The following is a 13,561-nucleotide window of genomic DNA, read 5'->3' as shown; positions in this document are numbered from 1 at the left end:
GCCAAAAAGGAAAAAACTCCCTTTGGTGTGTGTGTAGAGCGTGCTCATCATCAATCAGTCTTGGTTGAAGAAACACATAATTCGAAGACAATGATTTAGGTATAGAAATAATAAACAAAAGTCTTAAGAGTATACATGAACTTTTGTTGAATGAATCAGGCATTTGCAAAGGAGACTTCGATATTCGCCCAAGAACTATACTTAAGAGTCATCTTCTAGTTGTAGACTTGAAAAGTCTTAAAAAAAAATAGAAACAAGATTTTAAAAATCCAGTAGAATAAATAATCTTAAAGAATAGGAATCCTTTGTATGAATAGGATACTAGTTGCAATATATCTTCCATAGTGCACCAAAATAGCCCTTTGGAATATCCCACAACGGTCAAATTTACTACATGCGAACATAATCTTGTTGCTAGATAATATTTTGCACTTCCATGCGTGTGATTCAAGATCCTATTCACACGCCACAAAAGTGGAGAAATTACGTTGTGAAGTAATGTGTTCAGTGGCAATGCTGTTAAAATGCCAATCATTTTGGTTCGTTAGCGATGGCGGAACTGGCTGGGGCCTGACCTGGTGACGCGCGTCCTGACCTGTGCGCTGCGGGAGATCTCCCCTCAGACCAGCGTGGGGTTCGCCCTGACGACAATATCTCGCCCTGCCAACCTGTAAGTACCCTGCCGTCCTTCAGAGCCTACTGCCGTGCGACCTGCTGTTCTGGGTCGCCCTCCTCTGAGAGAGAGAGAGAGAGAGAGAGAGAGAGAGAGAGAGAGAGCTGACGGACCAAGGCACTGTGGTTCCCTGCTTCTGTGCAACCGTCTGGTTCGTTTTCCTCTGCTCGAGCCCTGCCCTGCCTGTGAACAGCCGTCGCCCTGTACTGCGTGCGCCCTTCTTTCCTGTGCTGCCCTGCTTTGCAACTGTGTAAGAGAAAGATAGAAAGAGTGAGAAGGCCAGTACAGACAGCCTGCTCAATAGCGAACTGTCAGTTCGCAGTTTCAAGACCTACGCAGAGAGCCTGCAGCACATCCTGAGGGTTTTGCACAGAGTGAGAGAGAATTTTGGGACCAGAATCTGCTTTTGCTATGGCAAATCTGTAGGAATCTAATTAATGGTATCGATATGGCCTTTGTTGATCAGCAGATTGGGCAAGGGAATGACAAGGACCTGGCTGACTTGGATGGTGATTACTTGACTGATCAACCTTGGCCGTTGCTGGATAGTGAAGAGATGGGCAAACATCGTAGGATGTCAGTTGAAGAACCAGCCTTCGGCCCAAATTTGCCTCAGCCTGAGGTTCATGTTTCGTGTTCGCAACCTAATGGGGCTTTACAGTTCATGCTGGCCACTACCAATCATCTTATGTTGGATTATGTCCATTGTAACGAGGATAAAGCTAACACATTACCGGATAAGGATCAAGTAGTTGCAGTCATGGGAACCGACCTGGTCCTACACAATAGATAGCTGCTTTCCATGAGAGGATAGCCATATTTTATTTTACTGGAAGGACTTCTTTGATCACTAGAATTCGTGCTTGGTTGCAGTCTATGCTTGTCAGTTTTGAACAGTGCCCAGATGATGCTTCAGGGCATATGCAAGTTCCCCTGGTTGAAGAGATTAATGATGGCCCAAAGGGGTTCTTTAAGGTTCTTTTTCGTTTTGCGGAAGTACGGGCTCTTGTTATGCAATGCATTCCTTTGTTTATGGATGAGCAGCTGGTTCATGTGGTCCCTTGGAGGCCCATGGCTGAATTTTAGGACATGCTGAGACAAGCATGCCCAATTTGGGTAGAGGTGGTGGATTTCCTTGTGCATCTTTGGAGACTCCTCCCTATGGTACTAAGAACCCTTGGTGAGGTTTTGGTGGAATCTTGGCTGCCTTTCCGCAAGAGGAACAGGGCATGTATGCTATGGGATACTGGCAAACCTCGCCCGACAAAAATTCATTTTGAAGTTCCAAGCTTACAAACGTTGGTGTATGAGTTGAAATGGGATACTTTTGTAGGACACTGTTTCAGATGTGGCTAGTTCAGCCATTTCGTTTCGGAATGCGACAAAAATACGGAGGTAGTGCAGGACCCTATGAATGAAGATATGGTAATACAAGACCACCACCCTCAGCAGATGATTGAGCAACCAGTACGTGATCCAAAGCATATTTCCCAACAAGGTGGTGAGGAAGGCAAGAAGAATGTTCCTCACGAGGGTGGGGAGCGTCCTTCGATTGTGGTTGGGCGAAATTTGTCTCCTTGGGGGGATTCTTGGGTCACTGTGGTTCGTCGTAATGCTAGGCAAGATTCTCGATTGAATCCTGCCCATCCTCCGCCGCTCCCAATCACTCAGGACTTTCAACGCAAAGGCAAGGGGTTTTATATGAAACCTCAATCTTTGCGTGCTCCGGCAGTGGAAGATAGAAGGACTTCTGATTTAGCCTTGCGATTCGATGCTTGTGGAAGGCCTGTGCCTCCTCAGGATGTTTTTCGCTCCCAGCAATTGCAGTTTCCTTCTCGAGCTTCAATTGCATGTCTGCAGAGGGCAGATCTTAAGAAGGAAAATTGGCTGCAAGAAGAAATACTGACTTCCTCAAGGTTGTTGGATTGGCCACAATAAGATTTGCAGCGAGACAAGTTTAATCGGATGGCTAGGTTAGGGTTGAAGACAATCTATGATTGTGTTATTCTTGGCTAGCCTCGCCTTTATTCTTTTAGGGGTATTCGTTAGTACTTTAGGGTGCCTCGTGGATATAGGGATATTTGGTTGTTCATACAGGACAAGTCTTTAGAGGTTCTCTCCTTTGTCTGTGCTACAACCATTGGATCCATGGCGTGACTTGATGTTTGTGCTTCTCGATGACTTTGGGCAAAGGTCAGCTAATCAGATATATCATCAGATGGTGGAAGCTAAGAGATGGATCACGAGGAAGGTTAATAAGCTTTGGCATCTTAGGGATAGCAAAAAAAAGTGGCGGAAAAGATTTATCTAGCTTTGGAGGTCTAAGGTTCCGTATTAGGTTAAAGTATTCATGTGGAGGTTACTCATTGGGGGACTTCCAACAGAAGTGCTCCGTGCGTGAAAAATCTATGTAGATCGTTGTGTTTTCTGTACTACATGTAATGAGACATTGCTTCACCTCTTTGTCTCTTGCCCTGTTGTGCGACAGATCTTGAATTTCATTTCTTGTGTGTGGTTCTCGGTGGCTTAGCACCGTACACCAGTTCGTTCGTGGATTATGGGCAATATGTCCTCTATGCCCTCTTTGCCTTCAGTTTGTTCTTGCCTATTTCATTTCCTTCGATGGATAGCCGTGTGGCATATATGGCGTACTCGCAATGCCTTTATTTTTGATTCGGCATCGGACATCCATGGGCATGTGGCCTGTGTGCGTGGATTGGTGTTATGGCAAATCTCTTCTATGATGTTAGATGACTTGGTTCTTCTGGATATTGCTGCTCCTTGGCTGGTGATTGTTTGCTCTACTCTAGCTGTTTCTTCTGCGTGATTTATTAGAATTGGTCATGTGATCGGTTGTTCCGGTTGTTTTGAGAGCTTACAGGCCTCATGTAAATATTCTACAGAGAGAGTGTGAGAGAGACAGTATGTTGACCTGATGGTCTGATGTAATAAAATGTAAGAGATACAGAGAGAATGTTGACGTGACGGTCTGATGTAAATATTTACTACTTAAGTCAATTATCTTTACGAAAAAAAGATGCCAATAAATTGAAACCACAACATATGTGCAAGAATCATGTAGAAAATAATCATAAGTTATAATTTAATTGTATACTAAACAATCTTATGACGATGATGTGAAAATTTGATGTATTGCTTAGCATTTGATTAAGCGTTAATCAAATGTGTAAATGTGAGTTGCACATGTAATGTGCTAGTTTATTATTTTACAATGATGGGCACAGGACTCTGAGAAGTCAGTGGGGTGTCAAAGGCAAAAGTTGTAATAAGTTATACTTGAGAGGTACTAGGTGGTACTTGGTGTCAGATTTTGGTGTAGAATATTTTATTGGCCATTAACGTTAAGGGTGACATTAGGAAGTAGGCTTAATTAATTCAATAATGCTAGTTCAGGGGCTCATAAATGCTCAAGATTGCTTGGACGACAAATTTGCCTAGCCAAATCTGATTGTTAGCTAGTATAGTTATTTTTATGGGCAAGAATCAATAATTACATTAATTTTCAAAATGAAAATTAATTTAATTGGGCTGAAAAATGCAATTAGAAAGTTGCTAGGTAGGTGCCACGTGGCAGTGCGTAGCATTTTCGTTGGAGATTCGGCACAGCCAGCTAGTGTTTTGAGTGGTAAAATGGCTTACTTGCTATTTTCATTCATTTTTGGGCTATTTATGCCTAATCCCTTCTCGGTCTTTGGCACTTGTCTTTTTAGGTGTAGGTGGAGAGATATAGCCGACATACGTATACACTGCCCTTATACATGTCTGCCATCTTCATTTCAATGTTCATTCACTGCAGATTTCTGTGTTCTATTGTCTTTTTCTCTCTGCCCTCTCTCTCCATGTCCATTTGTTTTCAATTTGGGCATACACTTCCACATTCACCGTGCTTTGACCTGGTATCAATATCAAAAGTAGTATCAAAGGACTGATTGATCATGGGCAAATCTGAAGGGGAGATTTCAGCACTGCGCTTTCAATGTTTGAGGTGGAGTAGGAGGGTTGCACATTAACACAAGGTTGAGACGAACAAGTGAAGCACGAGAAGGAGCAAAGTTACTATTTTTTTGCACATTTTTGGTGTTTATGAAGGAGAATAGGCTGCATTTTCAGCCTTTTGGTGTAGATTTTTTGCGTTTTCATTGTCGTCTATTGTTGAAACAAGTTTAGGAGGAGCAAAGGAAGCCCTAGCAGGTTGTGTGTTGGGAGTTAGAAGGAATTGCTCGTGTTTATTGTGCAAGTTATTTATGTGACAATGTCTTCCGAGCTTGATGTGGAATTTTAGGCTATTGTGGACCATAAGGGCCTTGTGTTACCGGCTCTTCCTTCCAATTAGAAGCTCAACAGGAGGAATTATTGCATCCTGTGGGTAATGATGCTTGCCATGTTGGAGCCCTATGATTTGGCGGAGCTTATGATTGAGGCATAAACCATCCTACAGTCCGTGATATCTCCAAGCCTTTTGCTTGTGAGAAAGCTGAGTTAGCGAAGGTACAAGAACATTGAGACAAATTGAATGTCCGCATCCGATTGTTCCTATTTCTCTCTTGCGCTTGGGCCGTGATAGCTCACATCAAGAAAAAAAGAACGAGAAGACCAAGATAAAGCCAACAAGTCTACTTGTCACATTTGTGGCAAGACAGGATATTGGAAGGACTACTCCAACAAGGACACCAAGGAGGAGAAAACTACGAAGGACTTAAGAGCGGTGGGTGCTCCTTCATTGGCCGCCATCCTCTATTTGGAGGTGATTAAGGACGCTCCTCCAAAAGCCTTTGATGCACGACGATGGCCCTACTCTCTCGCGAGTCGATTGTGAATAGTGGCGCTTCTTGCCACATGACACCTTTGACAGATGGTATTGCTTGTATGTGTTTGATGAATGTGCAAATTCTCATTGGTGATGGCTCTTTAGTCTCCCCCATCAAAGGCAAAGGTGATATGCAACTAAGTTTGGATGGGCAAGCTGGTGCTTTTGGCGCTATAGTCGAGTTTGATAAGAACTCCTTTCGACTTTTTGATGGAGATTCTTGAACAGGTTCTCTGTGCAGGTTGCAAGGAGAATGGAGTCTACAAGATGTAGACTTCATGAGCCTTTACTTCTCTTCTTTCTTCATAGACTGAGATTGAGCTACGACATGCTGGATTCGGCCACCTGAACTAAGAGTGCCGTGGGAAGGTAGCTCATGGTCAACTTGTGTGTGGATTGCTAGAGATTGGGGTGAGCCATTCACCAGGAGTTTACCGATATGAATGCATCTTAGGAGAATTGCATATTAGAGCCGAAGAATGAGTGTGTTATTGAGATGGCGCGGACTATGATGCAGCATTGGTAGACACCCCAATGTTTAAGGGTTGAAGCAATGGCCATTGCTGTCCACATGCTAAATCAATTCCCTATCTCGATTGTGGTTGGTCTGACACTTGTTGGAGGCTTACTTTAGTGAGAAGCTAGATGTATCATATTTTAGGGTATTCATGTGTGATGTCTATGTTCACATCCCAAAGAAATAGAGGGATAAGATTGAGTCGGCTTTCAAAAGATAGGTGTTCGTGGGTTATAGTTTGCATTCATAGGGACACAGGATTTATGATCTTGTTTCATGGGAGGTAAACACGAGTCGAGATGTTCGATTGATGGAGTTTCCAATTCTAGAGGGGGGTGTCGACCATTCCGTTCTTGGAGATCTAGATAATAGTTGGGCACCCAAGCCAATGTCTCTTGAGGTTCTAGGGAAGGGGGGTGTTGACTATTCCGTTCTTGGAGATTTGGGTAATGGTTGGGCACCCAAGCCAATGCCTCTTGAGGTTCCATCATTAGTGGAGGAGGAGATTGCTTCACCGTTGGCTTCACCAAATGTGGTGGCACCAATGGATGTTTCAGAGACTTTATTAGATGCAGAGTGGTGAGGGGAGTAAGGCAAAATATTGCACAAGAGACTTTAAATAAGAAAATTTGTATGAATTTGTTTAGTTGGGATCTTGACAAGCTCAATGGACTTGTTCTCAATGCTCTCTTTGATATAGTGACAAAGCACATGGAAGATCGGATTCTTGGCGAATTGAATAGCACTCATAGAATCCGAATGTAGTGTAGGAACCAAGGTTTTCCACTAGACGGCCTAACCAGAGAGCATTCTTGCAAGGCTCAATGGCTGCAACATACTTTGCCTTTGTAGTAGAGAGGGCGAGGCATTTCTGCACCCTAGACATTTAAGAAACACCACCTCTAGCAAAGGTGAAGACATAGCCAGAGGTGGACTTTTTACTGTCTATATGTCTTGCATAATTAGAGTTAGAGTATCCTATGACTCTTGTATCTTGGTCACCATAACATATGCACATATCTTTAGTGCCCTTAAGGTCCCTTCTAATACCCTTCACGGCATCCCAATGCTGCTTGCTAGGTGTAACCATATAGCATGACACAACTGCCACTGCAAGTTATAATAACAGGTATGCTTTAATGCCTTGTTAAAATAACAGGTATACTTTGATACAATGTCAAAATAAGTGACAGTGCAAAGAGTGAGTAGGTTTTACGGGGAGGAACACAAAGCGTGTACGACAAACATTGAGGGAGAAGAGAAATTCAGAAACAGAAGAACTCGATGAGGATGCACTGAATCGTGCTATGAGAAGAAAAGCTCATATAGTGGAGTCGAAGCTCAAAAGATAACTGCACTGTCATGTTTGAATTAGGTAGCAGCACTGGTGGGAAATTTGCACAGTGAAGGGAGCAAAACGTAGTCCTTTGGGCAGTGGGCTATGGAAATAATCACGGGAATGTGAAGGACACTCGTTGAGGGAGCGAAAATGCAGTTCTCTAATGCCGTTGGAGATGTGAATGAAACATACAACACAATAACAGGAGGGAAATGACAAAACAAGCTCATTATAACATCCTAGATAGATAAGGCAATGAAAATTCCAATACAAATTTATTAAAAATCACAATGTGTATGGGCAGCCAATAAGGATCATTTGTAGGGTGGATATACGAACCCATATGGTGAACAAATGATAGTTAGGGGATTATATTAGGTATGAGCATCATAGCATGTCCACAATTATGCACGAGTCTGACCAATTTTTGATCCGTAAAAGGGAATTTCAATTGATTATTTAATAAAATAAATATTCAGGATGGTGGAGGGAAGCTAACTATATGGGGGCATTCAAAATGGTGGCTATGTCAAACATCTCTCATGAAGTTAGAGCAGCCGTGGAGTAGGGCATCACGAGTCATGTTGAAAGTGCCAGTTATTAGGGTCTTGCATATTTGTGAAAAGGGCATAGAGAATCTTAGGTAAAAGGGAAATGCAAAGGTAGGAAGTAGATGCCAAAGTCAATAGCAGTTACACAATTTATTGGTATTGCTAGGGTAGCATCAACATGTGGAGCAGATGAGAAGAAACCAGACAAAATGAAAAAGGCCATGCACCAACACAATGAGAGTAGCAGCTATTATAACTGCAAATCGTAGGAGTAGGTGCCTTGCAGGCAAGGAGTAGTGCCGACGGAGTGGGTTTAGGGGGGTTACGTCAGGCATCATGATGAGCGACAAAGGTCGGGTATCCCCAAAAGGGATTCTAAGGTATTAGAGATTTTAGTATATAATGTGAGGAAAGGGTAGGAATATAGGGCGAAGGTTATGGTAAGGAAAAATAAGGGATAGAGGGTTAGTATATAATGTGAGGAAAGGCTACGTTTAGCGTTAGGGAAAATAATGGATAGAGGGTGAGGGTCAAGGGTTACTAAGGGTAACATTATTTAATTTGAGTCAAAGTGAGAGAGCACCTAAGGGTGGTGTAGGCAAGACATGAATAGTTCATTGTTTTTCCTACATATAGAGATTAAGTGTGTGAGTAAGTGCTTTAGAATGTTTTGGACTAAGGTACCATATGAAAAAAATGTTCAATTACAATTTGTTTGTATGCTTATGATAGTAAATGTGTGATCCAATATAAGTAATCAATAATAGTCAGAGAATTTAAGATACATAAGGTAATAGGAGCCATTAGGGTGAGTTTTTTGAGGGTGGTGTAAGATTTGAAGACGAATCCAAGAGTGCGAGCTGTTGGAAATGCAATCCACACTTGCTAGAGAAAACTAGCTCACTATGAGTGCAGTGGCAATGTATTGAGACTAGGTGAAAAGCAAAGTGTTTAACACTGAAAGCTCTATGGTAGAGCTTGCAAGCTCATCTAAATCATCCCACTCCTCTCGATTTATGGTTGCTGGTTTTACTCCTTTTGTTTTGATGGGCTTCACTTGTTTCTTCTGCACCAAGACATTATAGCACTGCTTTTGCCATATAGCAAAGTTGTGTATACCTTCAAGCTTCTTAATGTGCAAAAGATTGCTGCTATCACTGCTGTCAACCATGATTTATAGCTCAAAGGTGACTCAAAGGTCAACAAATGTGAGCCCAGATGTCACTCAAAGGACCAAGGTACAAAGTAAGTACCAACCTGCATTGAAAGTGAAAGTAATTGCAGAAATTTCAGATCTGCAAATTAATATTCAGATGTACAAAATGTGTGCTATAGCACACCACAAGCAAGTGCAACTGTATCATGGGCCAATACATCAGTTACAATAGAAAGCCCCAAAATTTAGGTGCAATTTGTACTCCAAATGCATTCACGGTTACCAATTTGACTCTCATGGTCAAAACCCCCAAAATTTCTCTCCTCAAAGAACTCAAATGACATCAAACATAACTCGCGAATGGATTGCACAAGCCAATTTTGCCAAAATTTCACAGATTTTGCAAAAGTCCCAAATTTATCCGGGGTTCTATGTACTGAATTTGCATAGAAACTGCATTGCAAGTACATATCAAGACTAGATTTAACCCAAGTTTTGCAAATTTTAGCAAAAGCCCAGATTTGTATGGGCTCCAATGTTTTAAAATTTAAGCAAAAGCCTCAAATTGTATGGGGTCCAATGTGTCAAAATTCAAAGAATTGCACCTGTCCCATTGCAGTTTTTGTACATGTGTGAAAAGCCTCAATTTTTGAGACCGAGTGTAAAAAAAAATGCTGAAAGTTAACTTTGAGGAGTAAAATCTCTTGCGTACACCAAAATCCCCAAATTATGGGCTTGAAAGCATGCCCAATCTCTGAGATTCGTTTGACTATGCTTGTGTGCGTATGAAGGCTCGCAAATTTCAAAGAAAGGATAAACCTTTGATGAAAAAAAAAGATTTCCTTTAAAAAAAGAAAGGGTTTGACGGGCGACGGTTGATTGCCCGTCCTCGTTGAATCCCGTGTCCGTGTTGACCTGCCGTGCGGAACGACTTGTTCCATGCTGGCCCGACCTACCTGCCCGTTGATGACTTTCCACACTACCATTTGGACGACTTGTTTCACTGCTTCGAGGGCTTGTTTGGCCTGCCTCACCTGTCTTCCGTGTTGACTGTTGGGACACTTGACCAGTACTGAGGGTGTGCAATATGACTCTGACCTACAACCTTCAAGAATGCAACCTTCATCTGTAATACTAGTTTGTGGTGGTTGAGGAACAATGAAAGTTCAATGTTAGGCAATGGCGATTGCGGGGAGAGAGAGAGAGAGAGAGAGAGAGAGAGAGAGAGAGAGAGAGAGAGAGAGAGAGAGAGTAGTAGAAACTTTTATGAAAAAAAAAAAGTATAGTAGAGAGTACTGGCTGATGTGTGGTTACGAAAAGATGCACCACTCTTTACGTTTTTGATAGTTATATGTAAAGGACTAAAGTACAAGTGCAAGGGTGTGTTTACACCCGAGCATGTCTGGTCCTTTATTCCCAACAAGAAATGCATGTTGGCACCATTGTCAAACAATATGTGCACCTATTGCTTAACCATACTCATGCACTTTGCATGTCTGAAATTCCAACCACTTCAACTGGTTGCAATGTACACACATGAATCATAACCATAAGGAACACATCAAAATGAGATCCACTACATAATTGAGCTGCCCATCACTAAGGTAGGCAACCTTGTCAGAGTGGAGCGATGCGGAAGTGTGGGACCAAGACTGAGAGAGAGAGTGAACACAGAGAGAAGAGAGAGAAAGAGAGTGGAAGATGAAGATCTACTGTATAAGGTGTGCTGTATACAAAGATATGCAGATATATACACGGGCACAAGAAACTGAGGTGTCTGTCGGTGCTCCATCATGGTGCGCGCCATCTCGATCACAGTTCGGTTCTTTCGCTCAAGAATGCCATTTTCTTGAGGAGTGTTGGTGTTAGTAAACTCCTGGTGAATGCCTCTATCTGCACAAAAACGAGCAAACTCATGAGAAACAAATTCACCACCCTTGTCGGAGCGCAAGGTCTTCAATTGCCGGCCCAATCGGTTCTCCTTAAAGAGAAGCCAATCCTTGAAGTGGGAGAAATGCTCCAGCCTTAAAGGGTTAATATTGCAAAGTTAATTTGAAAAGTGGCCACGAGTAGATCAATTTTGACATATCTTTGAATCTGCTGCTTTATGACAACTAGAGTGTATAAAGAGTCAAGAAGTAATAGTCCAGTACATGACTTCCTGCATGGCTAAGGGGATAGATTACTATGGGATGGTTAATGGACCCATGCTATCAGTCTTAAGTGGCCTTCCATAGCATAAGTTTGCCCACTCGAAATTTCTAAGCCAGTGATGCATGTGAGTTTGGAGATGACGAAGGCATTTTTTTTTTTCGCTTACCTTTGTTGCTGTGGACCAAAAGAGTGCTTTTGAAGTCATGTGGCCCATTTGGTTCATGTTATAAAAGAGACAAGGTATTAGGCATTCGTAGGCATAGGTCTCTTAAGACTATATCACTATTCCAATATATATATATATATATATATATATATATATATATATATATATATATATATATATATATATATATATATATATATGGGGGGGGGGGGCGCTATTTTATAGTTGCATATGCTGGCTTTGCATTGAGTGGTGTTAGCACAATTCTATTAGTACAAGTATCTTGCCATTATTAGGTGAGTTACACATGTAAAGACATAGACAATAGCTGTTGAGCTAAAAATTCATTACCCATTCATTAGTTCTTTAAGCCCGAAAAGAGTAAATTACCAAAAGTTTCATTAAACGATGAGTGGTTCTATAAGTTTCTGTTAGCAGTGATGTGTGTCTTGTGTGGTCATCTCCTACCTGTGAGTCTCAATTTGAGTTAGATGAGGACATTAGGAGCTGTGACATTGTATCTGTTTGTCATTTTATGCGCTTTTTGACACTTTAGATGGAAGGCACATTAGTGCGTTTCTTTTTGGGCAATTTTGGCCATTTTTAGGGTTTCGACCCTATTTAGGGTTTCCCCATTTTTTGCCTATATAGGCGGCCTGCTCTCCCACTCTCATCATCCATCATTGATCCTTCATGATAGTTAGCCCTCCTCATTCTCTCATTCCCCTACTATCGTCTAGCACCTACATTGATGCGTAGAGTTGCATGTTGGGGCTGACTGTTGCAGCCTTGTACCTTCAGCCATTGCAGTCATATTGTTCCTTCTCTCTTTTGGGTTCTCTCTTTGTCTTCTCCTCTCCGTGTTCACTTTTGTCTTTTCCTTGCGCACTCTCACATGGTATCAAAGCCACGGGTGGGAGTCGGAGATCTTGAAGAGGTGCGTGTTGACCGCAATGAAATCAGCCAAGCGCCTTGTGTAAGGGTGCGTGCACACCCGAACATCGTAAAAGGCATGGTGACCCTTTATTTCCAACAACCTCCCACCTAAAGGCAACGTATGCGAAGGTAGAGGAAAGAATCAGCTAGGTCTATGTTTGTACAAACGTGAAATACACATATACTATCTTGCCTTCATCATTTCGCGGTGAGGAGCAAGTTGCTCTGTTGAAAGACCCTTCGTGAGAAGGTTTGTAAGGTTATCATCGGCATGTACCTTGACAAGCTCAATGCTCTTGCTGTTAAGTAACAAGATTATGTTCGCATGTAGTAAATTCTACCTTGTGGGATATTCTAAAGGGCTATTTTGGTGCACTATGGAAGATGCAACTATTATTCTATTCATACAAAGGATTCATATTATTTGGGATTATTTATTCTACGGGATTTTTAAAAACTTGTTTCTATTTTTTTAAAAAGACTTTCAAAGCCTACAAATTGAAGATGACTCTTAAAGATAGTTCTTGGGTGAATATCGAAGTCTCCTTTGCAAAGGCCTAATTCATTCAACAAAAGTTCATGTAAACTCTCAAGACTTTTGTTTATTATTTCTATACCTAGGTCTTTGTCTTCGAATTTTGTGTTTCTTCAATCAAGGCTGATTGATGATGAGCGTGCTCTACACACACATCGAAGGGAGTTTTTTCTTTTTGGTAATTTGTTGTTTTGAAAATATTGTTAATATGTTTTTTTTGTTGCTTATAGGAGAAATAATGAGGCCTCTATGTGTTGTTGTTGTTATTATTATTATTATTATTATTATTGTTCTTTTCTATGCCAGTTTTTTTTTGAGTAACCATGCGTCTCTTAAAAAATCTATCTTCAGGTTTTGGTAACCAACTTCATAAATGCCAAAAAGTAAGCAACCTTGTAGTCGTGAGGCATGCGATATCCAGACGTGTTTGCAGAATAACGACTTTGTTCTTGAAAGGTATTTTTCATTCAAGTATTCAAACATTATCACCAACTTGTATCTCGAAATGTTTTCGCTTTTCTTAAAATATGCAAACAGGTAATGATAGTTACTTTCAGTTTTATTGAGGTGTCTATTAACCATTGCTTAAATTATAGGAGGACTACGGATTAGCATATAGTAAAGATAAATAAACAGGGTTGCACGATACAATTATCTTGTAAAAATGCAACATATCCATATGAGCTTACATATTAAGTTGTAAAGA

The 13,561-nt window shown here is 41.4% G+C and overlaps 1 protein-coding gene across 7 annotated transcripts in view; it reads left to right on the top strand.

Moving 5' to 3' along the window:
- Positions 1–479: 479 nt before the first annotated feature.
- The window catches only part of LOC148030179 (uncharacterized), a 159,257-nt gene continuing 146,175 nt past the window's right edge, over positions 480–13,561 (top strand). For 2 of the 7 annotated variants that reach the window (XM_087686453.1, XM_087686451.1), the window contains exon 1: positions 484–670. The gene's annotated coding sequence lies outside the window, so the exon portion shown is untranslated. Of the gene's footprint in view, positions 671–13,206; positions 13,312–13,561 lie in introns of all 7 variants that reach the window. The other 5 variants (XM_087686455.1, XM_087686456.1, XM_087686452.1 and 2 more) reach the window with 5 other exon arrangements.

This window comes from Lygodium microphyllum, chromosome 10 (genome assembly GCF_053477565.2).
Source record: "Lygodium microphyllum isolate KBCC chromosome 10, Lygodium_microphyllum_v1.1.10, whole genome shotgun sequence".
Lineage (NCBI taxonomy): Eukaryota > Viridiplantae > Streptophyta > Polypodiopsida > Schizaeales > Lygodiaceae > Lygodium > Lygodium microphyllum.
Note: the sequence above shows the minus strand (reverse complement) of the source record. Positions and strands in the feature narration are given on the sequence as shown.